This window comes from Podarcis muralis, chromosome 12, assembly GCF_964188315.1.
Source record: "Podarcis muralis chromosome 12, rPodMur119.hap1.1, whole genome shotgun sequence".
In the NCBI taxonomy this organism is placed as follows: domain Eukaryota; kingdom Metazoa; phylum Chordata; class Lepidosauria; order Squamata; family Lacertidae; genus Podarcis; species Podarcis muralis.
Genome location: NC_135666.1, coordinates 37,557,476 through 37,581,678, shown reverse-complemented (window position 1 = coordinate 37,581,678; position 24,203 = coordinate 37,557,476). Strand labels below are relative to the sequence as shown.

At 45.0% G+C, this 24,203-nt stretch overlaps 1 long non-coding RNA gene across 1 annotated transcript in view; it reads right to left on the bottom strand.

Annotated features, from left to right (window-relative positions):
* Positions 1–797: 797 nt before the first annotated feature.
* LOC144329327 (uncharacterized) overlaps positions 798–24,203 on the bottom strand; it is a 44,254-nt gene continuing 20,848 nt past the window's right edge. Inside the window, exon 2 of the long non-coding RNA XR_013394829.1 lies at positions 798–1,272. This is a non-coding gene — a long non-coding RNA (uncharacterized LOC144329327). The remainder of the gene's footprint in view (positions 1,273–24,203) is intronic.

Below are 24,203 nucleotides of genomic sequence, written 5' to 3'. Positions count from 1 at the left end.
AATGTACAGGGGCGGAGCCTTGTCCCGTTTTCCCATTTGTGGTTTGGAGGGGTGGTTTAAAACCGCTTTAGTAACTGTATATACCGAACCCATGGATTGGTCTCATCTTCTGGCGAGGAATAAACACGCGCGAACTTGGATCTGCTTCGCCCTGAGCTGTAGGGAAAGGAGCTGGGAGCATCAGATGACAGAGGGTTAAAGGAGAGGAAAAGATGAACCCCTGTATAAAGGAAGAGGGAAAACAGCTGGTTCGTCCACAGCTGCCTGGAGTTGGGGAAGTGAAGAGACAAGCGGAGATAACTTTCGCAGGAGCAAGAGGAGGAGCCAGAGAGCAGAGACGCAGTGTGTGTGTGTGTGTGTGTGTGTCTTTCTGCCTGCCTGCCTCAGCTGGCTGGCACTGGGGAAGGGGGATCAACTGCCCTCCCCCGTTCCTTGCATTCTGGAGGCCAGATGTTCATTTTTTAAACAAAAACAAAAACCTGACTTCCACGGAAAGGCTTTTCACCGAGTCTCAAAACGCCTTTCCAAGATCTTCTTAATTGTTTCAAAAATGCCTGTTAGCCTCCCACAACAGTTAAATGTGTGGATGGGGACATTTCTCACTGCCCTTTCCTTAATTATTTTTTTTAAAGAAGAGGGGAAGAGAAGGGCGGGGGGCAGACAGACAGACAGAGACAAAGACACCAAGGGCACTATTTGTCTTCTCCGCAAGGAAATAGGAAATATAGTTAAGCAAGAATAAAATCCTCCCAGGTTACCATAACGCCTTCCACTAAGTACTACTAGTATTACTATACTGTTAGTATTTTTGGTTGCTTGGGGGAGGGGGGAGAGAAGGCCAGGAGAGCCCTGCCGTGCAAGCTCCTTACTCAGATGTAAGTCGCACTGGCTTTTTTTTTTTTTAAATAAATCTGTTTCAAGAAACCAGGGTCTTCGGTGTTGCGACCAAGCTGGCTTGAAGGCCACCAGAATGGCTGCTCACCTCACATCTCCGAAAGAAACAGTGCACCTCGGAAGCTCTGAGGTTGCAGGAGGCGTCTCTTTCGTCTATGTGCCCAGTCACAGATAAGGCGACGCTCTCTTCCTCAGAACTTCTTTGGTTTCTTGCGTCAGGTTTTTCTCTCCTCAGAAGCTGTACTTGAAGTCAGTCTGTGCCAGCCATTGCAACCTAGAGTCTCCTGGCACATGAAGACGAACAAAGTTGTTGTTGGCATATACTTTCCTGGTATGGAGCCCACTTCATGGAAGGTTATCCCAGAGTATGGTCGTGGTCTGAAAATACATGAAGCCACCACCTTACTGAAGCCAGGTCAATCTTTTAGTTATGGCGGCACCTGTCCTTTGAACCTTCCGACTGACTGACACCAAGTTCAAGTCTTGCTGATTAAACCCACCACCACCACCAATTTACAAGGGACCCCCAGCAAGCCCACCGATACGAATTAGTTACCCATATTCGCTTTTTAAAGTTCTTATGATTCCTTATAGGTAACAAATGAGTCGCCTATATTGGTTTTCAAAATTTCATTCATTTTTATCCGTGTCTCAATTATTATTTTATGTCTATTTTTTATTTTTAAAATGTCGATCTTAGCTGCGTTTTATCTACAGTCTTATCGTTTTAGGGAGCGTTCTGATTAAGCTGTTTCTAAACAATTTCCGAAGTAAATAAATATATAAGCAAACAAGTCTGGCTCTGGTGGTCAGTGCCTAGACTACCTGAGAACCATGTGTACTTTGTCCTCAATTCCATGATGGAAGAAAGGAGGGGCATGAATGTAAAAAAAAAAAGAAGGTTGGGTTTTTTTAAAAAAAATAAAAATAATCTGCTAGTATAATTACATGTAGGCCCCAAAGGCCATGAAATGCATAGGGTACAGGATGTGGTCTGAGAAAGTAGGTACAATATGCATCTCCAGTTTGGAGACAGCTTATAAAAGCTGCTACTACGTTACAGATTTGCTCAGGAATATCAACACTTCAGGGGCGGGGGTGCTTGCAACAGGGTCATTATCTTTTTCTGGAGGAGGAGGAAGAAGAAGAAGAAGAAGAAGAAGAAGAAGAAGAAGAAGAAGAAGAAGAAGAAGAAGAAGAAGAAGAAGAAGTTATAATTTCTACCCCGCCCATCTGGCTGGGTTTCCCCAGCCACTCTATAATTTTTCATTCGTGGTTTGTCAATCCTTCTGAGTTTCATCTTTTCCCCTCCGCCCCACATACATTCAGTGTCGCTTCTGTCCCCATCAACCAGCTACGAGAGCCACCCAATTTTCTTCTGCCCCCCCCCCTTGGAACTGAATGCCCTGCCCGCCACGTGACCCACGGTGGGGCTGCCTGTCTCGCCTCTTCTTTGGAAGAAGAGGACGTGATGCCCAACCTCTCTTCCAGCTGTCCCGCATCAACCTTTTCCACCGGTTGAAAAACTAGGGCAGAGGGATAGTCAACGTGGTGCTCTCTAGGAGTTGCAGCTCCCCTCATCCCTGGCCATACTGGCTGGAGCTGATGGGCGTTGGAGTCGAGAAGATGTGGAGGGCACCGCTTGGCTAGCTCAGAACCAGAGTGTAATTGTTATTTCGTTACAAACTCCCATGAAAACGCAATCCATCTGGAAGTCCTCTTGACCAAGGATAGAAGCCAACTCCTAGGGGCCGATGTCCCTCCCCCCAAAAAAATATTTGAGGGGGAGCCCCCCCCAAAGTTAATGGACATTGTATTTTCAAATGGTGTGCGTGCCACGTGTCTTGTGATGGATTATGCAGGGCGGGGCTTACCTGGACTCCCCAATATTTTATTCAAGTTGGTACCCTTGTGTCCAAGTAAGCCCAGTAGGAAGGCAATTCGGAACTGCTGCTTAACGTGTGTTGCAGGGTGGGGATCGTGCCATTTAAGAGCCCCAGAGGGCAGTAAAACTTCACTTGGTCTAAGTGTTGGGCACGGATGGATCATGAAAGGACAGGATGGGGATCCCTTCTCTGATCTAAAGATTAACACAAAACAACACATATCCTCGCTGATCCTGATACATGTTTCTGCTGTACACTTGGCATTTTACAACAGTCAGGAACTTTCAGCTTCTCTCTGTTTTATGTCAAAGGAAGCGCTGTTGTGTTTTGATCCGGGTGGGATCTGAAGAGCCCCAGCGCAAACACAATACTCTCCAGAAAAGTCCCAGAGCGCAGCATGCGCTTGCCTACAGCCAGCCCCCCGCTCGGCGTTCACTTCCTGGTTAGAGTAACCCCGCCCCTGCTGCAAGCGTCCAGCAGAGCCCCAGAGGCCAATGCGGAACTGAGCTTCGGTGGGTTAAGCTCAGCCTTTGCTGTCGCTAAGATTGTCTTTCATCAGCTTTAAACTCGTGGTGTGGCTGCTGTTGGTGGTAAGGGAATTAGTTTAATTTTCTGCACCGCGACTGTTCTCCTTTAGACTTTCTGCAGTTTCACTTCTGAATCGACCCTGCTAAAGCGAGAATCCAGCTGTCTGGCTTAACCACCCATGGCGCTCAAAAGACCTCCCAGGGAAACAATACCCCCTGGTTTTGCAGCCTGACGAGTCACGGGAACCAACTGGTTGTCACTTGGTACATGATCAACAGGCAATTTTCAAATTCTCAGCACCAGCTTCTGTCTCTAAATCACCAAGTAGCTGCAATCAATACAGTTGTGGGTTATCCACACAGCAGTATGGATTACAGGACTGTAGACAAGAAGGAGCCCAGGCCTTTAAAACAACAACAACAACAACAACAACAACAACAACAACAGATGCTTCCAGATGGGAGTTAATTGTGGAACCAGTACTGCTCATGCGCACAGTGTCCAAATGACATTGTCACCATTGAAATGCCAGGCTACTACTACTTCTTCTTCTTCTTCTTCTTCTTCTTCTTCTTCTTCTTCTTCTTCTTCTTCATTTAATCAAATGAATCTAAACAACCCTTTATACATCCACCATCACCACTGGCATGGAAGCTTGTGAACACATGCTGAAGGGATGAGTGGTTTGGCACCTGTGTGGGTGGCTTCTCAGTGGGTGGTCTTGATCGTCACACCATTACTTCCGTTTGCTAGTCACCTGGGCACAATCTAGCCATTTTTTTTTATTGTGGTGGCACCCAATTCTAAACAAACTACTATTGCTGCATGGTGACAGCACATCCCAGTTTCAACAGTACAGTTTGGCAGAGCTATTCCTCCCCAGTCTCCACCCAGTAAACATGGAGGTTTTCTTTGGAAATTGTCATCACAGTACATACATCAGACCTTTTATTAAAGCAGGTTTCATGAAAGATATAATAATTGCTGCATTTCATTGCTGCAGCAGTTTTTTGGTTACATAGAGAGAATGCATGGTTGTGTTAATGCTCACATGGAATGGACATGCATAGGAGGGCAGGGGACAGTCCCCCCCCCCTCCGTACGATTCATTTTCCCTGCATTCCCAGCTTTGCTTTGCTTTTGTGGAGCAAGTCTTTAGCCCTTGTAGAACCCAAGATACAGGGCAAAATCTACAGCCATGATTCTGCTCATTGGTCTTGTGGGAAATTAACCTGCTCCCACCCATCGCTGAGCCCGGACACTGAGATCCAGCGCCGAGGGCCTTCTGGCGGTTCCCTCGTTGCGAGAAGTGAGGTTACAGGGAACCAGACAGAGGGCCTTCTCTGTAGTGGCGCCCGCCCTGTGGAACACCCTCCCTTCAGATGTGAAGGAAATAAGCAGCTATCCTATCTTTAAAAGACATCTGAAGGCAGCCCTGTTTAGGGAAGTTTTTAATATTTAATGCACTACTGTATTTGAATATTTTGTTGGAAGCCGTCCAGAGTGGCTGGGGAAACTCAGCCAGATGGGTGGGGTATAAATAATAAATTATTATTATTATTATTATTATTATTATTATTATTATTATTATTATTACAACTGAACAGAGTCATGCTCAAAATGATGGATATCTTATACTACATCGAAACCCTGCAAAGCCATCAAACCAGATTGGGGAGGCGGAACTTTCATTTTTCAAATGCTGGACTGACTAGCTACAAGTTCCTTATTATAGTGGAGCTTCTTTGCCTCTTTTGTCCTTGAATATCATTCCCCAGTGTGTACTGCCTCCAAAAAGTGCAGGCAAGACATCCAAGCCTTTCCAAGGAAAGGATTTCTGAGTGGACTGCAGGAAGCATGCAGAGAGGTGGCATAAACTGCAGCTTAGAAAGAAGACAACTTATACCATTCCAAATGGACTTATTTCTGAAAATTAAAGAGGAGGGTTCGTGTCCCATGGAAAATTTTGGCCTTCAGAAAGCACACATTGGGCAACCTATTGCCGCTTGTCTCAAGAGACCCTGAAGTGTTATTTCACAGGGGAAACTATAAAGATAGCAAAAGGAAGTGTTTTAAAAATCAAATACAGTGGCACCTTGGTTCTCAAATTTAATCCGTTCCAGAAGTCCGTTCCAAAACCAAAGCGTTCCAAAACCAAGGAACTCTTTCCCATAGAAAGTGATGCAAAACAGATTAATCCATTCCAGATTTTTAAAAACAACCCTAAAACAGCAATTTAACATGAATTTTACTATCTAACATGACCATTGATCCATAAAATGAAAGCAATAATCAATGTACTGTACTATACAATAAATAAGACAGTATTGTAGATGATAATTTTTTATAAAAAAATTCTTACCTGCACTGATGATAGTCATCATTTGAATGGGGGGCTTTTATCCATTTCCTCAGTCACACAATCAATCAGTAGCTGAACTGGGTTCCACACAGTCACAAAAACAAATTAACGAAAAATCCTCAAAAACAAAAACACAACATAAATAGCAAAAACAAAAGCACTAAACTTAATCTGTTCCGGAAGTCTGTTTGACTTCCAAAATGTTTGAAAACCAAGGCGCAGCTTCTGATTGGTGCAGGCGCCCCAGAAACAATAGCTGACAGCTGCATCGGATGTTCGGCTTCTGAAAAGCGTTCAAAAACCAGAACACTTAACTTCTGGGTTTTCGGCGTTTGGGAACCAAGGTGTTTGAGAACCAAGGTATGTATTCTGTATGTATGTATTCTGCATGTTCTGTATGTATGTATTCTGCATGTTTTGTTTTGTTAACATCACCAAATCTGCTTTGCACAAATCCTCCCTGATTTCACAATTCACTCTGGCAATATCACCAAATCTGCAGTTAGGACCACTTTGATGTTTGGGGAAGTCTGAGATTTATAGGTCTCTTGCACCCATTTAAAACATAGCATAACATAAATTACAAAATAATAATAAAGGCAGACACAGGGATTTCTGTTGTTCTGCAACTGAGAAGGGAGCAAGAGGTGGACACTAGCCAATCGCATTCGTTCTTTTCCCCCTTGAGTTTTCCAAGGGGAAAGTCCAGAAATATTATTTGGTTCAATTTGTTTTTCCTACCCCCCTGCAGCTTTAAATAAAGGAAAATAATGAGACTTGGCAAGTGTGTAAAATCCTTGACCAATAATTGCCATGCCTAAACCCTTTCAGCTCTCAGAAATCCAAACTTGCGTATGAAATATCAGGGTGAAATCAAATGGCTGAATTTGGGGCAGCTGTTATGGCTTCATGTGCTAGATTTCCCAAAGGATGGGCAGAAGGAAAGAGCTATAGGTAGCTGGATAGTAAGCAGAGCAGAAATAAGTGGAATCCCACACAAAACAAGCTGCAATGTATCCTTGACTGCTTGACTTCACCCCTGGAGGTGCACTCCATTGCATCTTGAGATGCCAACAACAGTGCAGTTTCTGCCTGGTACTGGCAGAACAGCTCTCACACACTGCAATAAATTTGTATGTCCTTCTTCACAAGCTACACACATTTTTTTCCCCAAACTTCAGTGTATAAATTGTCACATTAAGGTGTGTATGTGAACCCTAAATGAGTCCAATGCAACCTTTGCCCACCCACTTCCAACAACGTTTTCAAGCAGGCTCAAAAACTGAAGAGATAACTAGATAAATACAAGGCCTTTCCAAAGTCATTTTATGTCACATATACTTCCAACCTCAGCATTCCAGTTTTGGCATACACAATCCTATGCTAACCCCAGCAGTTTCATAAAAGTGTGCAGGCAAGTTGAAAACAATACTGGGTTTTGTGTGATGCACTTACCAGTTCAGGTGAACAAATTTATCACAATGATATCTCTACCCATAGCAGACTGACTGGCTGGAGCAGCTTATTCAGAAGAGAAACAACACAATAGATATATATATATTTGTTTGTTTGTTTGTTTGTTTGTTTTACTTTGGTGCAATTTCCATGGCTAAAGGTAATATTCAAGATGGCCATGCCATTGCTAATACAATACTACAAATACATTTGCAATGCAAGCATGGTTCTATACCTCAGCACAGTGTTGTGTAAGCTGCAATCCACAACTATTTTATGTCAATGCATGGGCTTAGCTGGAGGTGCAGGGGGGCAGCTCCCCCCCCCCCAAGTAAGAAAATAAATAAAAATACTTAACCAATAGTTGAAATAATCAGAATATTTGAAATGTCTCGGCAGATTTTCCTGAGCACTTGGGGTCAAAAGAAAGAAGTTTTTATCGGTGGTTGCAAGAACCAATGATCCCTATATTCTGAACAAAATGCTTGTTTAACCTGGAGGTAGGCTGTATGAATTGTGTATTGCTTTGTAAGGATTTGTTGGGTCTCTGGACCATAATAAAGACTGTTGTTGTTGTTGAAAGAAATTTTAAACAACTGTTGTCGAGACATTTCATTCCGAATCTGCTAGACAGAGCTGGACAAGAGCATGATGATAAGTGGGTGCCCTGAGCACGCGCACCCCAACATAAATCCTGGGTATGCCCATGTGTCAATGGGACTTATTTCTATGCAAGGTGTATAGGTTTATGGTGTAGGCCAAGTACTCTACTTCCTTATCTATAAGGTAAAGGTACCCCTGCCCGAAGGCCAGTCGTGACCGACTCTAGGGTTGTGCGCTCATCTCGCTCAAGAAGCCGGGAGCCGGCGCTGTCCGAAAACACTTCCGGGTCACGTGGCCAGTGTAACAAAGCTGCATCTGGCGAGCCAGCGCCGCACACGGAAACGCCATTTACCTTCCCGCTATAAAGCGGTCCCTATTTATCTACTTCCACTTAGGAGTGCTTTCGAACTGCTAGGTTGACAAGAGCTGGGACCGAACGACGGGAGCTCACCCCGCCGCGGGGATTCGAACCGCCGATCTTACGATCGGCAAGTCCTAGGCACTGAGGTTTTACCCACAGCGCCACCCGCGTCCACTCCTTATCTATAGATGGAACCAATAACAATAAACTTCCTCTTGGAAACGTTGCATGTAAAGCAATTATTAAACAGTACTAAGTCTTTCTGATGTTATATGTAGACAGGCCACAGGCAAGACCTATCTTCACCACACCTGGGAGAAGCCCTGTGGAGGAGAAGTGTTTTTCCAGACCTCTGGTGAAGGTTGAGAACTCCCAGGAGTCTTGCCTAAAATCCATAGTAGCCTTCTCATTGTTTGTTTGTTCGTTTTGCTATAACAGACAAAAGTTGGCTGAACAAGTCCACAGTTCCGTAGCAACTCTTCCATTGGAGAAGCTACTGCTAGGAGCACTTCTGCTCAGGGAAGTTCTGGGATGGAAGATACATGCCCCAAGCCCACACATTTATCCCATCTCACCTCTCTCTCTCTCTCTCTCTCTCTCTCTCTCTCTCTCTCTCTCGCACACATTTCCTGAGGAAGTCTTTGGGCGACTACAGCTGTTGCTCAAACCTCTAACCACCCTCCCCACCATAGCATAGTGTTTGTATGTGTGTCAAGGAGAGAGAGGAAAGGGAGAGGGGGATGTGTCTATGGAAAAGGAAGTGAAGCCAGTACATACCAACACTCCAGCAATTCCTGGCTGCAGTAGTAGCCTCAGGGAAATTCTACCAGCTGGTCTAGATTACAGTATAGAAGATATATGCTTTAAATTGTTTGGTGCTGGGCTGGTAGGCAATTGGCCACAGCAGCAAAACACCCCCTTCTCCTTAAAGAGCATTTGCTTCTCTCCCCATAATCAAGCACCATATGTGACAATGTGGACGGTGGGCAAGTTGGCCAAAAAGATTCGCTTTTGGATGTGGCAAAGCATTTTCTTGTCCGAAGTACCAGTATGCCTCGACAAGCATGCTAAGGAAATATAAAACACAACTCCATCCCCACCCCTTAAAATAACTTCGAATTCCTAAAACCATTAAAGACCCTTTGCAATAGGCCCCATAACTCCAGTTGTTATAAGTTTTATTGCAGGAGTTCATAGAAAACCTTTCCCAAACACCTTACAAAGGCTGACCACATCCTGGCTAAGACCAAGTGTTGTGTGATAAAATGTCTGTCTGGAACAAACCACAGCAAATTCATCACAAACAGGCTTCTGCTGAAAACAGTCCCTCTGGTTTGCTCAGAGTAAGCAATCTGCATCTGAGAGTGGAATTCGTTTGGTCAAAGATAGGGTTAGAAAACCCCCTCTTCTGTCCATTATATACATCTGATGTTCCCACAGAATTGTTTCAGCTCATGCACACAACCTCCACTCCACCCCAGACAGCCTGATGGTCTCGTGTCTTAGAACTCATTGCCTCATTTCCTCCTTGCTCCTGTCCATATGTCACATGGCTTCTAACCACACCCACGTCGCAACAATGTGCTGCATTTTCTCAGCATTATGCCCTGTGCGCTATTTAAAAGAGGAAAAGCTTGGAAATCAAAATGTGTGCCATGCACCTGTTGTAACTCACATAAGCCAGATTTTCCATTCCAAACCCCTGCTTTGAAGCTCCTGTTTTTCACAAGAAGCAAATGCTAATACAGATGTGATTAGACTACAACTCCCGCCATCCCTGGCCGTTGGTCATGCTGCTTGGGGCTGATGGGAGTTGGAATCCAACAACATCTGGCAGACCACAGATTTCCCATCCCTGCTATAAAGGCATTGGCATATTATAGACAGTGAAAGGACTGGGCAATGAATATTGAGGAAATCTGTTCATGTCTTGGAGTTATGTTTCACATTCTGGTTCTTCAGACTTTCTCTCTTGAACTAGTTGATAAATATGGTAACCCAAAACCTCACCTACAGAGGGGTGTGGCTGCTATTAATACAAAAATATAGAATCATAGAATTGTAGCATTGGAATAGACCCCAAGGATCATCTGGTCCAGCCTTTCTCAACCTGTGGGTCCCCAGATGTTGTTGAACTACAACTTCCATCACCCCTAGTTAGCAAGGCCAGAGCTCAGGGATGATGGGAGTTGTAGTCCAGCAACATCTGGGGACCCACAGGTTGAGAACCACTGATCTAGTCCAACCCCCTGCAATGCAGGAATATGCAGTTGTCCCATATGGGGATCAAACCTGCAACCTTGGTGTTATCAGCACCACGCCCTAACCAGCTAAGCTATCATGGACCATGTTCAGCAGAAGGATCCAAACCACAGTAGTAGCAGTACATTTCAAGAGTTCAGAATGTTTCACGTACATTGTCTTAATTATGCTTACAACAACCATGCAAGGTAGGGTATTTCACCTGGGCAAAGGGCTGAGTACTTGACTCAAGGGAGAGTAGAAATGGAGACTTCTTGGCTTACCACTTGCATGCTTACAAGCTGTACCATCCTCTACTGCACTTCTCTACACCCTTGAAGTACGTGGAGACCAAGCTCTGTCGTATGACAATGGTGCAAAAGCGGAGCTGCATCGTTGGTATCCATGATACATCTAGAGTTGGAACAATCCACTTAAGGGCGCAAGTGAAAGCTCAAGTGCTGGAACACTTCTCACATTTCTTTTTAGTCAATCGCAAAGCGTTCACAATAGAACCAGCCAGCATGGTGTGGTGGTTAGAGTGTTGGACTAGGACCTAGGAGACCAGGGTTCAAGTCCCCACTCAGACATGAAGCTCACTGGGTGACCTTGCGCCAGTCACTGCCTCTCAGTCGAACCTACTTCACAGGGTTGTTGTGAGGCTTAAATGTGGAGGGAGAGAAGCAAGCAGGCCACTTTGAACTCCTAGGAGGAAAGTGGAGTATAAATGTAATAAAGGAAGAAATAACTTTGTTCTATCTGAAATAAAAACTCAATGGACATAGAAAACTAACATATCGGGGCAGTGGGGAATGCTAGATTTTAGACAATATCCGAGAGCAGGGGGCTGTTTACATGATTATATGCATTCCATTACAGTGGTACCTCGGGTTACAGACGCTTCAGGTTACAGACACTTCAGGTTACAGACTCCCCTAACCCAGAAATAGTACCTCGGGTTAAGAACTTTGCTTCAGGATGAGAACAGAAATCGTGCGGCAGTGGCATGGCAGCAGCGGGAGGCCCCATTAGCTAAAGTGGTGCTTCAGGTTAAGAACAGTTTCAGGTTAAGAACGGACCTCCGGAATGAATTAAGTTCTTAACCCGAGGTACCACTGTATTTCAAAGTGTGGTAAAGAAGTATTTCAGGGTTCTGCTGTTCATTCTGCTGAACTTCTGCCCCCAAAGTCCTACTCCATCAGTACCACTGGTTAGGGTGAGGGCTTAGGCACTCACAATCCTCCTGGCATGCTGGTTTTCTATGTACACATGGCGGGTGCTTACTTGTTTTTCATATAAGGAAGCATTCAATCATTGGATTCCCACACCTACAGCCTCAAATGGGCCATTCAGCAACATGTGAGCGTGTTGATGGTGGAGCTGGCCATTTGGGGGAGGGGGGGCTGAGGAAAGCCTGGCCTTGTGACTGGAGCCAGGAAATTAAACTCCTTCCCCTCCTAGTCCCTCCTTGTGTGTCATGCCTTTATGACTGTGGTGACAGCTTGATGGCTCCACTGAAAGGTCCCTTCCTCTAGCAAGTCCTGTCCAATGTTCTACTTCATTCAATTCATAAAGGCTGGCTGAACACTGCAGGATGGCTGTGGGACCCTTCAGCTACCCTTCTGAGATGCAAGGACTGAGAAGGCATCATTCCCGCCCCCTCACCCCCACCATCATTCCTTTTCTATTCTTTTACCTACCTGTCAAAATCCCACAACAGCTTTCTTTTCTCTTCCTTGTAAGAGGAAGAAATCAGCTTCCTGGAGCAAAATCAGGGCTCCCTCTGCATTGAGGCCCCACCCCAGATCTGTACTCAGGGTCAAGGCAACTCTAGATTGTTAAGTAGGTAGGTTGGCCAACACACACACACACACACACACACACACACACACACACGGCAAGGTTCCTCTGTATTTAAAGCTACATGAAATTCAGCATGTGAAGCTTTTTCTGCCACTAGAAGTCCTGATAAAGTTTCACCCACTAAATACATATCCATGTCACACCATAATTAAATGCCCAAGACTCCAGCGGGGTGTGGGGGATATGTTGTTCAGTTTGATTGCGTATTTTTTTTAATGTTTTATTTCTTGCTTAGGACTACTTTTGTTACGTTGTAGTTAAGTATTTCTTCATGTTGTAAGCCAGCTTAAGCATGCTTTGAACTGTGGAAAGGTGACATACAAATACAATTATGTATGTATTTTTGTACTTTCCCATAGGTAGATTATGATAGATAAAAGATAGACCGAGAGAGCAATATATATTCCAATATACAGTGGTACCTCGGGTTAAGAACTTAATTCATTCTGGAGGTCTGTTCTTAACCTGAAACTGTACTTAACCTGAAGCAACACTTTAGCTAATGGGGCCTCCTGCTGCCGCCACGCTGCTGCTGCACGATTTCTGTTCTCATCCTGAAACAAAGTTCTTAACCCAGGGTACTATTTCTGGGTTAGCGGAGTCTGTAACCTGAAGCGTATGTAACCTGAAGCGTATGTAACCTGAAGCGTATGTAACCTGAAGCGTATGTAACCTGAAGCGTATGTAACCCGAGGTACCACTGTACTGACACACCGTAGCTGTCTGAGTTTAACTAAGGCAAGGGTGTCTTTCTACACAAGCACAAAATGTCATTACAACAGATCCAGTTAAACATTTCCCTAGCACCAGTGACGCTAGGAATCACTGAGATGACCTACACAATTATTGTCCAGAGGGATCATAAACCGCAATAGAACAACAAGATTTTGGGAGCAGACAGTAATGAGTTGTAGAGATGATATACCAAAAAAAAAACCCCACCCCTCTCTCCCCTAATGGGAGGGTGGGAAATGCTGTCCAAATGACCTTTTATTGCTTTCTGTAATTGATTTTAGAAAGGCCTTTGGGCTGCTCCAGACATACTTGGCTATCTGAACGGCTAGGGAGTTCCCTTCAAAGGAGACCTACCAAAGGGGAGCTAAATGTTTCTCCCGAGATGAAGTTAAACATTAAGGAAAAAAAGAAAGCACCGATCTGTGGGGTCAGATCTGTTTTGGTTGCCTGTCCCTGGTTTAAATTACCACTGCTGTGAAAGGCAAGTTTACCAGCTCGGCCGTTCTGAGCGCCTACAGCGAACAGCGAGAACGAGTTTCAACTGGAGCGCCTAAAAGCTTTTTCTTTGCATTACCCAAATTTATTACTTGGAAACTAAATATTTGTTCAAAGAACCTCTGGAGGTGTTCGAGTACATAGGCGATTCCACCCCCCACCCCTCCCGTCTTCTTCTTCCTCCTCCTCTTAAGGGAGTGGGAGAGAGCTTAGATATTTCTTTCTTCTGCGATAGCCACATGCGCCACCCATATTCTCAAATCCTTTGATTAAACAGGGAATGTTTCACCTCTGTCTTGTTCTGTGGTGGGCTTTTATGACTTCTCCATGATCAGTTTTCAAAGTGCTTTGCAATCTCTTTTTAACTGTAGTCATCCTTGTAACCACCTGTCCTGGGAGGGAGGTGGCTATTGTCTCCATTTTGCAGTTGGGGGAACTGAGCCAGCAACATAGCATGGGTTACTGGCGCCCGGGGCAGTGCAAGTATTCCCACCACCACCAGAGAACTGGGCAGCTGGGGTGGGGGCTCATGCAGCGCCCACATGAAGGGTGAACAGAGCCTGCCTCCAACAGGCTCCTTGCCCACTGCCTCCATCCACCTGCCCACTAGATCATCCCACCTGCCATTGCACCTCAGCTGCCAAGGCTCCATGTCTGTCGTGGGGGCACCTCCTCAAAAATGTGTGCATGGGCTGGGGGGGCCCCCGGCCTCCCCATGCTATGCCTCTGAACTGAGCGTAACATAGCCGAATTAATTAGATACTACCCCATTCTTCCTCTAAGGAGGTGAAAGCAAATGTGTAAGACTCTCCCACCATGGCCCATCATCCATGGCCTGCAGACAGTGATAACTTCATGATTTCTGACTGTCAGAGAGGAGGCAGATAAGCTCTGATAGATGGTACTAGCCCTATTTGCAAACTATATAATACTGTTACACACCACCCCAGTCTCCGAGCGGTTCCAGATTCCAGGGCTCCATGCACTTACCCAGGGTTCATATTTCCTTTGGGAATGGGGCACAGTGCAGACTGTGGTGTCTTTATGATGCATGGCTTGCACACATTTACACATATATACAACCTGAGCCTATGATGGAGGGGTTCAAAGTATTACACTCCCAAAAGGTCCCCTCTCTCCCATTACTGTTGCCTCTGATTCAAACAGGAAGTCCACATTGTGTTCTACACACACACACACACACACACACACACACACACTCCTGCTTGCAGGGCCGGATTTAGGTCTGATGAGGCCCTAAACTACTGAAGCTAATGGGGTCCTTTATATGTCCAGCTGTCTTTTGTCAACAACAAATTGTCACTGTTGAATGTATGCTATATGATAATTTATGGACCTAATAGGTATCTAAAGCCATTTGCCACTGTTGCTGTATGTAGGTTTTATTTAATTTTTAAAAATCTTATATTTTGGAAATGTACATCCAGGGTTTTTTTCTTTATTTTTGGGGGGGCCCCCAAGGGAGTGGGGCCCTAAGCTATAGCTTGTTTAGCTTATGTGTAAATCTGGCATTGCCTGCTTGCTTCCTTTAACCAATTGACCCCCTTTCCCCTCAATCACACTAAAAGGTAAAGGTAAGGTACCCCTGCCCGTACGGGCCAGTCTTGACAGACTCTAGGGTTGTGCGCTCATCTCACTCTATAGGCCGGGAGCCAGCGCTGTCCGCAGACACTTCCGGGTCACGTGGCCAGCGTGACAATGCTGCATCTGGCGAGCCAGCGCACCACACGGAACGCCGTTTACCTTCCCGCTGGTAAGCGGTCCCTATTTATGTACTTGCACCCGGGGGTGCTTTCGAACTGCTAGGTTGGCAGGTGCTGGGACCGAACGACGGGAGCGCACCCCGCCGCGGGGATTCGAACCGCCGACCTTTCAATCGGCAAGTCCTAGGCGCTACACTACAGTCAGCTAAAACTTCATCCTAATAAAAACCCTGATTAAGGAACTCAGAGCTCAGGGAGGGGCTCCCTGCATTTGCCAGGTGGCACAGAGTCTTTGCCTTGCCCAGCAGCTTCCTTTTTTCTCCTTTATTTCCTCCCAGGTGCTTTCCTGAGCAGAAAAAACTGGTTTGCCCTGTATTTTGACACTGCTAAATTCAGCACCTAGCAGCCCATCTTAATACTCCAAGCATTGATTGAATTCTAACACTTACTAAATCCAGGAATTAGGGATGTCTTGCCCCCACCAACTCTGGCACCCACAAACTCCTAACAATACAATAGGGAAAGACTGTGTATTGAAGAAGTACAGAGTGAATTTTCTTCCTTATTGAGTGACCACAGTCAGCCCTCTCCCCACATTCTTTCAAAAAAATAAGAAAAGGATCAGAGGATATGATTTCCATTCAGATTTGAGCCAGCCTCTCTTTTTAGAATTCAGTGTATGATATATTCAGTGTACGAATATATATTCACTTACAAATATTCATGTACGAAAATATTCACTTACGAATTCAGTGTATGATATATTATTATATTATCATGGTACAGTATCACGTATTATAGTGGGCTAAGTGAACATGCCTCTCATTTTGGAGGGCTTTGGTCACTTCAGGGCTGTTCCCACATGCACGACTCACCACTTAATAACTAGCAGTTGCGTGTGTGAACAGTCTCTACTGAAATACATACTATGAAAGTTCTGCTCGTGTTACACAGGCAATGCCTCTTTAGCATTTCACATTGTGCTCTTCATCTCCTGATGAGCTTGCACATCTCAGCACACTCCAGAAAGTATAGGATATGCACTTGTTGGTAGGGCTGCTATTCCCTCCCCTTCTGTCAGCAGTCCTGTCCCCGTAACAACTGGCTGGGAGTCAGGCATCCAACAGGTCAAGCTTTTTTCCAATGTGCTAATAGGGCAAAACTTTCACCCATTGAATGGCTGCCTGTTACTGCAGTTGTTGAAGGTCCAAAAGCTCTGTCCCCAAAGCACAGCAACCTTACTTATGGGGTTGATTGAAAAGTTGTCTGCTGCTGTGTAGTCCACATTTAAAGATCAGAGGGTGGTGGACAACGGAAGTACCACTGCCTACCGCGTGGTCGGAACTGGAGGCGACCAAATATAGCCAACCAGTACACACACAGCGCTGTAGGAAGAAGACAGGTCCCTGCCCTGAGGGGGTCTGACAATCTAAAACAGACACAGAGGGACTCCGAAAAGGGGGGCGCGCGAATGGAGGCTTGGGTGCGGGGAATAATATGTGATCATTTCCATTTACTTCGGCTTAGTTTCAATAAGATATGGCGGGGTTCGGTTGGGGGCGACAGTTCCAGAGGAAACAGGAGAAAGGCTGAACAAGAATTAGATTAGACAAGAGAGGGCGGTTGGGTGCCGTTTATTCAGAAGATGTTTTTATAGCATCCTTCGTCAAAACGATCTCAGCACTAGATGTTGCGGAAAAGACGAGAAGGGGAGGGAGTCGTGGTCTTGCTTGTTTGCTTCCCGTGAGAGGGGGGCGGGTGTCCGCTGCCACTTTTCACTTCTCTGCTGTTCTTATATTTATTTATAATACTTATAGCCCGCTTTATAGCCCCGAAAGCTCTTGGAGCACTTTGCAATACATTGATCGAAACAAAAGTCCCACCCAAATCTAGCACACAGGAATAGGAACTACAGTGGTACCTCGGGTTACATACGCTTCAGGTTACAGACTCCGCTAACCCAGAAATAGTACCTCGGGTTAAGAACTTTGCTTCAGGATGGGAACAGAAATCGTGCTCCGGCGGTGCGGCGGCAGCGGGAGGCCCCATTAGCTAAAGTGGTGCTTCGGGTTAAGAACAGTTTCAGGTTAAGAACGGACCTCCAGAACGAATTGAGTACTTAACTCGAGGTACCACTGCATACGGTGTCCGTAGAGGCCAGCTCCTAGGGGCCGACGTTCCTTCGGCACCCCAATAAATAACAGTTTATGGGCAGTGCCATTCAAGTGGTGCGCGTTCAAGTTTGTTCAATTGTGCAGGGCAAGGCTTACCTACTCCCCCCCCCTAATATTTTATTCAAGTTGGCCCCCCTGACGGTGTCACTATGGATAATTTCAGGCCCTGACGGTGTCACTATGCATAATTTCAGATGCCTGCCACCTCTACTGCATATTCCAAAGAAAGGTGTTTTCATATTTCCCTCCACTAAAGGAGCGGAGGAATGTTTCGCCCTTAAAGGGAATTTTGAACAAGCGACGTTAAAAAAAAAAAAGACCTTCACAAATGATGAAATGTTTATGGCTAGCCCCTGTAATTCAACACAGCATCAAATGTCTCCAAAGCAGATAGAGAAGGATACAGTTAATTTTTTTATTTTTATTTTTTTGCAAAGCTTTCTTCCCAGCAAGAGAGAGACACACACAAGCTGTGATCTCAAGCTAGGGGTTTTGGGTGGCGATTTGATTTGATTTTTTTACTAGGGGTCCATATTTACGTCTTCTGTATCAGACTTATTTGAATTCGCTTTGGTGAAGTTCCAAACGTTGTTGGGGTTTCCAGGCAGCGCGGCCCCCCGAGGCAATTAGCCGCTCAGCCTTTGCAAAGCAGAGAGGATTTGTTAGGAACGAGATCAAAGCGGGATCATTTCTGTGCATTAACAGTAGAGCTCTTAGCCTGGCTGCCCCTCCCCCACCGCAAATATGCGTTTGATTCTCTTCTTTTGCATTCACACAGACTGAAGGTAAACATCCAGGGCAAGAGAAATGTATATTTAAAGGAGACGGTGGGGAAAGTAAGCGAACTTCTTTCTTCTTTTTTTTAAGGGAGGAAAATGCAGAAAAATCTTCGTCAGACCGTCGCGCTCTGCTGCTTTGCCTTCCAGAAAGCAAACCTGATTAGGCAATAAAAGGCAAGGGGTCTTTTTTGGTTTGTGTGTGTTTTTAAAAGAAATCGTGGTTCCAATTAACACAGAGACAACTCACGTAGCTTCAGGAGAGAGAGTGGGGAGGGGGAGTTAAACGGACGAAAGAAAAATACTTTTAAGACTCTCCTGCAACCGGCAAGTACTGAAGTGACTCCACCGTGTAAAAGAAAAAAGCGGTGGAAAACGAATTGTTCCCAACACGAGGAAATATTTCCCTTTTGGAAGTGCGCTGGATTTATCAGCTAGCAGTTCGTCAAATAAATCCTGCAGTTTATATATATCTCCCTGGTATGTATTTCATACCTGGAAAACTTGCTTCAACGTTTTATTTCTTCAGGGGGACCTATTAACCCTACTTTGCACCGCTGTAACCTTTTGGGGAAGTAGGGGGTGTGTGAGTTTTCTTTCTTTTTTGCAGAAACCTGCAGAACTGGTGCTCCCTTAGCGTCACCAGTTTTGCTCAGCGCTGGTCTGTCTTTGCAGTTCTGCAAGATAAACGCGTTTCTCTGTCTGCTCTTGTGCCTACGCAGATGGTACTCTGTATGTCTGTGTGTGGTGTGTGTGTGAGAGAGAGAGAGAGAAGGAAAGAGGGAAGTCCAGCGCCCTCAATTCCTCAAATGGCCGCAATGCTGAGAGCTGCTTTAGCTATGATGCTTTTGCTAAGATTTCTGCATGGGGGCTGGACTAGATGACCCTTGGTGTCCCTCCAACCCTACAATCTAGGACTCTCTGTTACATGAAGCCACAATGCACTTCTATTGTAATCCTATTGAAGTGGGGCTTCTCATGAGCAAGTAGGGAACTGATGCACTCCAAGTCAAGCACTTTTAGGCTGCAATCCTAGACTCTTTCCCCAGGATTCAGGCCGATTTAACTTCGTGGGGATTGCTTATGAGTAGAACTAGGGTTGCGCTGTTAGGCTGCTTTCCTAAGCACATTCTGACAGTTAAACCCCTTTGAACACATTGAGGTTTCCCTCCAAATACAGTATACTTAATCTGGACCGGGTTGCGCGTGTCTGACTGATCTCAACTGGAGAAATTCACAGCTCCATCCCACGTGTGATTATTGGTAAGTCATTGGGTTCAATAGGACTCGTTTCCAAGAAAGTGCGGCATGAGACCGCAGCCTTCCAACTGAAATCAATAGTACTTAAGAGCTTGACTTCGACTAACTGCTTGGTCATATCCTAAACGATCTAAATGACGCACGTGACACCTAAGATGTGCATTTTCAGGACCCACCCTATTCCTGTGACTGTATTCTGTTTTAGCTGCTTTAAATACTGAAGTTTAAATTGTTGTAACCCGCCCAGGGACCCGCTGGTGAAAGGCGAGTGACAACGACAACAACAGTAATAATAGCGGGACATTAATCCTAATGCACTAGCAAAGGATTTGGATTTAACTTCGTAAGTGGATTTAAACATATTTTTTGCTTCTTCTTAAAGCCATTACATGGAATTAAACGATCCACTGGCATTTAGAAGTGGGGTGTCAGCTGCCTTTAAATCCGTGGGGCTGTACTCATACGCTGGCTATATATAGGCACAAACCAGAGAAAGCTGAGTGGACTAAAAATAACGTCTCATCCAAATAGATGGTACAGGTTTCTTAGTTTCCAAGTAAATAAATGTGCTGGTGGCCATCATAGTCGTGACAGTAGCGGCAGTAAGAGAGGAGCCCCACTGGTCCTGTATCAGACCGGGCTTCCATCGGGCTTAGCATCCTGTTCCCAGCTGTGGCCTGCCAGATACTTCCTGGAAACCCACAAGCAGGGCAGGAAGTCAGCAGCCCTTGCCAGCAATTAGCATTCAGAGCTTTGCCCCCAGCAGTTCAGAGGTGAACAGCTTCTGGGAAAAGCAGAAGCCTAACTTCCAACAAACAAGTATCCTGGTGTACAATGCTGAAGGCTGATTATTAGTTCCCAGTTCCTCATTTGTTCCAGAGTTCCTAACAGAGTTCAGTTTAAAAACTTGCCTAGAAACCAACTCCTAGGACCCCCCCCCTAAAATATTTGAGGGGACCACACCCACCCACAAGCTGAGGGGCATTGCCGTTCAAATGGTGTGCATTCAATGGATCATGAGATAGAGTATGATGGGCAGGGCTTACCTGCCCCCTCCCCCAAGATTTAATTCAAGTTGGCACTCCTGATAACTTTATATGCTTCCTTTTTAATATTATGTTGGGAGCCACCCAGAGTGGCTGGGGAAACCCAGCCAGATGGGTGGGATATAAATAAGAAACAATTTCTTCTTCTTCTTCTTCTTCTTCTTCTTCTTCTTCTTCTTCTTCTTCTTCTTCTTCTATAAATTTTGGACTACCCTATAACCTTTAGCTCCATGACTTGCAGGAGTTGTCCCCTTCCACATTCTTTCCAGTTAAAATGTCCTTTTTGGACAATGCTCATTAACTGGATCTACGGACCAACTTTAGCATCCTTTCTGAAATGGAGCAGAGGTACTCCCATTGGAACTGAGATCAGGGAGAACTGTCAGGGGTGGACTTTGGTAATCTTTCATAATATGGAACCCTGTGTGAGGCCATACTTGGTATAGGACAGCTTCCTATATTCCTCTTTTAAAGTGGTATAAATGTGTTTTGAATGAGTGGTACGGATGTGACTTAAGTTGCTGGTGTGGAGTTCCTATTGTAGCTATACAGTTAGGAGTCAGAAATCCTTCTGATTTAAATAATCCACAGACCTACCAATAGTTCCCATCTCCTTTTGGATCACCATAATTCTACAGTGTTCCATGATAGTTCTGACCCTACTGCAAAGAAACTCTGGGATCTACTGAAGTCTATGAGGCATCACCAAGTTGGTTTCAGTGCCACTAGGGATTAATCGGTCTAAAACATGGCAGGGAAGAAAATCCAATACCTGGGCCAGAAGGTTTGCTTCTCTGCCTCTTCCATCTCAGTGCCAAATGAGACCATCAACATCAGACTTCAGCAGAAGTCAAGACCACAGGATAGTTTGTGGTATGGCATATATATATTTAAACAGGTCCTTGGTTGAAGAAATGATGGTTAAATTCAATCTGGGGGCCAGGGAGCTGAAGTCCCTCTGATTGATTGATTGATTGATTGATTGTTGTTGTTGTTTAGTTGTTTAGTCGTGTCCGACTCTTCGTGACCCCATGGACCAGAGCACGCCAGGCACTCCTGTCTTCCACTGCCTCCCGCAGTTTGGTCAAAACTCATGTTGGTAGCTTCGAGAACACTGTCCAACCATCTCGTCCTCTGTCGTCCCCTTCTCCTTGTGCCCTCCATCTTTCCCAACATCAGGGTCTTCTCTTCTCATGAGGTGGCCATAGTACTGGAGCCTCAGCTTCACGATCTGTCCTTCCAGTGAGCACTCAGGGCTGATTTCCTTAAGAATGGATAGGTTTGATCTTCTTGCAGCCCATGGGACTCTCAAGGGTCTCCTCCAGCACCATAATTCAAAAGCATCAATTCTTCGGTGATAGACTTAGTTAAAAAAAAATCCTTTTAGTGAAGCCAGGCAAAGAAACACATAGTTACAAATGCAATTAGCATCTGAGTTTGCCAGGCATTTTATTTGTCAGTAATTGTCCCCTACTGCATGTTATCCTTTCTATCACAGACATCCTGGGAGTCTGGCCAGGACCTTAAGTTGGCCAGGAGGAGGAGGAGGGAGGGAGGGAGGTTGCCTTTGGAGATAATCACAGCCCTGGAATGTGACACATATATTTTCATTTCCTTCTGGGGCCTTTTGCTAACTTATCTCCCTTGCTGTGGGTGGTTTCCGGTTCCAAATGCAGGACTGCTGCAGGAAGGAAGTCCCAGCGCCCTTAGTGGGACTTATTTCCGAGTAGACCAGCTTGTACAATTTCACTGAGCATGCAGAACGATCCTAAGCATTTATTTCTACTCAGAAATAAATCCCACTGAGTTCACATACTCAAAGTAGGCATGTACAGTATAGGCCTTATAGTCTAAACACATTCTACTCAGAAGTAAGCCTAGGTACTTTTTTAATGCCTACGTAAGCCAGTAAGGTCATTAGTCATCAAATTTACGGATTCCACCTGCATATTTGCTGCTATGGGCTTTTTCTCTCCCCCACCCCTATTACTGCATTATTGTTTATTAAATCAGTTTGTATATGGTTCCGTTAAGGCTACACCACTTTATCTGGGAAGAGTGGGTCAGAAACGTTAGCAGCAGCAACAACAATGTCCTTATAACAAAACTGTTAATAAAATTTGATACTGGGCAATCTTTTTTTTTTTTTTTAAAAAGATATTTATTAAGATTTTCAAAATATTACAAAATGAAAAAAGAAAAAAGAAAAAAGAAAAATACAAAATAAAAACAGTTAAAAACAATTCCATCTTTCCATTATTTATTTTTCATTTGCTTGTTTCCCGGACCTCCTCACACCTCCCTTTTTTGTATTCCAATTCAATTTGTTAGTTCAGCAAATCCTTTCCCTCTTTGTTTATCCTAATCTTTTAACCTTAAATTTTAACCTATTAATAATCCATTTTTTCATATTCCTTATAGCATTATAGCTAAAAACCACTTGACTTCTTATCCAACATCATTCTAACATTCACCGGGCAATCTTAACTTTCCCTCCGTCACTGGATATATTTTTTTAAGAATGGAGGGTCAAGGATTTTAATATGCCCAAAGTTTTGTGGTATGTTTGGAACAAAACTTCTTGTGAGTTCACAGATGAGCCAACAGAACAGTGCTGCAGATGAATGTGGATTGAAAATTAATATCTGGAGCATAGCCTGTTACAGTACTTGTTTTTGTTTCTAGGTACAGGAATGCAATGCTGCCAGGAAGTCCCGCCCTCTGACCTAAAATCCCTTACCCTGAATCGCAGACAGGAGGGGGTGCTCTGCTGGTGCAGAGAACAATAGTATAACGTCTACTGAAACATCCGGAAGGAGTGAGCAAACTTCCAAATGAAATGAGTCTCTTAAACCTTTCTTTTTAAGTGGGAGAGGTGCTTTATACCTCTTCTGTACCATTGTAATATTGCTTCTGACTGCAGTGCAACCTGGAGGCTTTTCTACCAGGCCCACTGACACTTTCACCAACACCCACACTTTTATCCTATTGAACCTTTAGGGTTGGAGTATGTTTATAAAGGTAAAGGTAAAGGTACCCCTGCCCGTACGGGCCAGTCTTGACAGACTCTAGGGTTGTGCACCCATCTCACTCAAGAGGCCGGGAGCCAGCGCTGTCCGGAGACACTTCCGGGTCACGTGGCCAGCGTGACATCGCTGCTCTGGCGAGCCAGAGCTGCACACGGAAACGCCGTTTACCTTCCCGCTAGTAAGCGGTCCCTATTTATCTACTTGCACCCGGGGGTGCTTTCAAACTGCTAGGTTGGCAGGCGCTGGGACCGAACAACGGGAGCGCACCCCGCCGCGGGGATTCGAACCGCCAGCCTTTCGATCGGCAAGCCCTAGGCGCTGAGGCTTTTACCCACAGCGCCACCCGCGTCCCCCTGGGGTATGTTTATACATTTTATTAAATTAACTACTTCCAGCCTGATGAAAGGATTGAAAGTTTGCTCGCTAGTACACTGATACTTCAATTAGCTACAGCCTGCCCATCCTCAACAAGGCCACTGTCAATATTTGTCAGGTGTGGGTCTGTCCTTCCATTCACAACAGGTTCCAGGGTTAGAATAAAAACTGCTTGCTACGAAGACTGAGTCTCAAAGAATTTTTCATATCATGGGACAGAAGGGTTCTGTAATTCTTTTGCCTTTCCAGGATATGCAGCCCTTCAGACACTGATGGACTCCAACTCCCATCAGCCTCAACTAGCATGGCCAATGGTCAAAGAGGTTTGGAGCTGTAGTCCAACAACATGTGAAGGATCACAATTCCCCATCTCTGTTACTTTCCCTGACTTTCCTT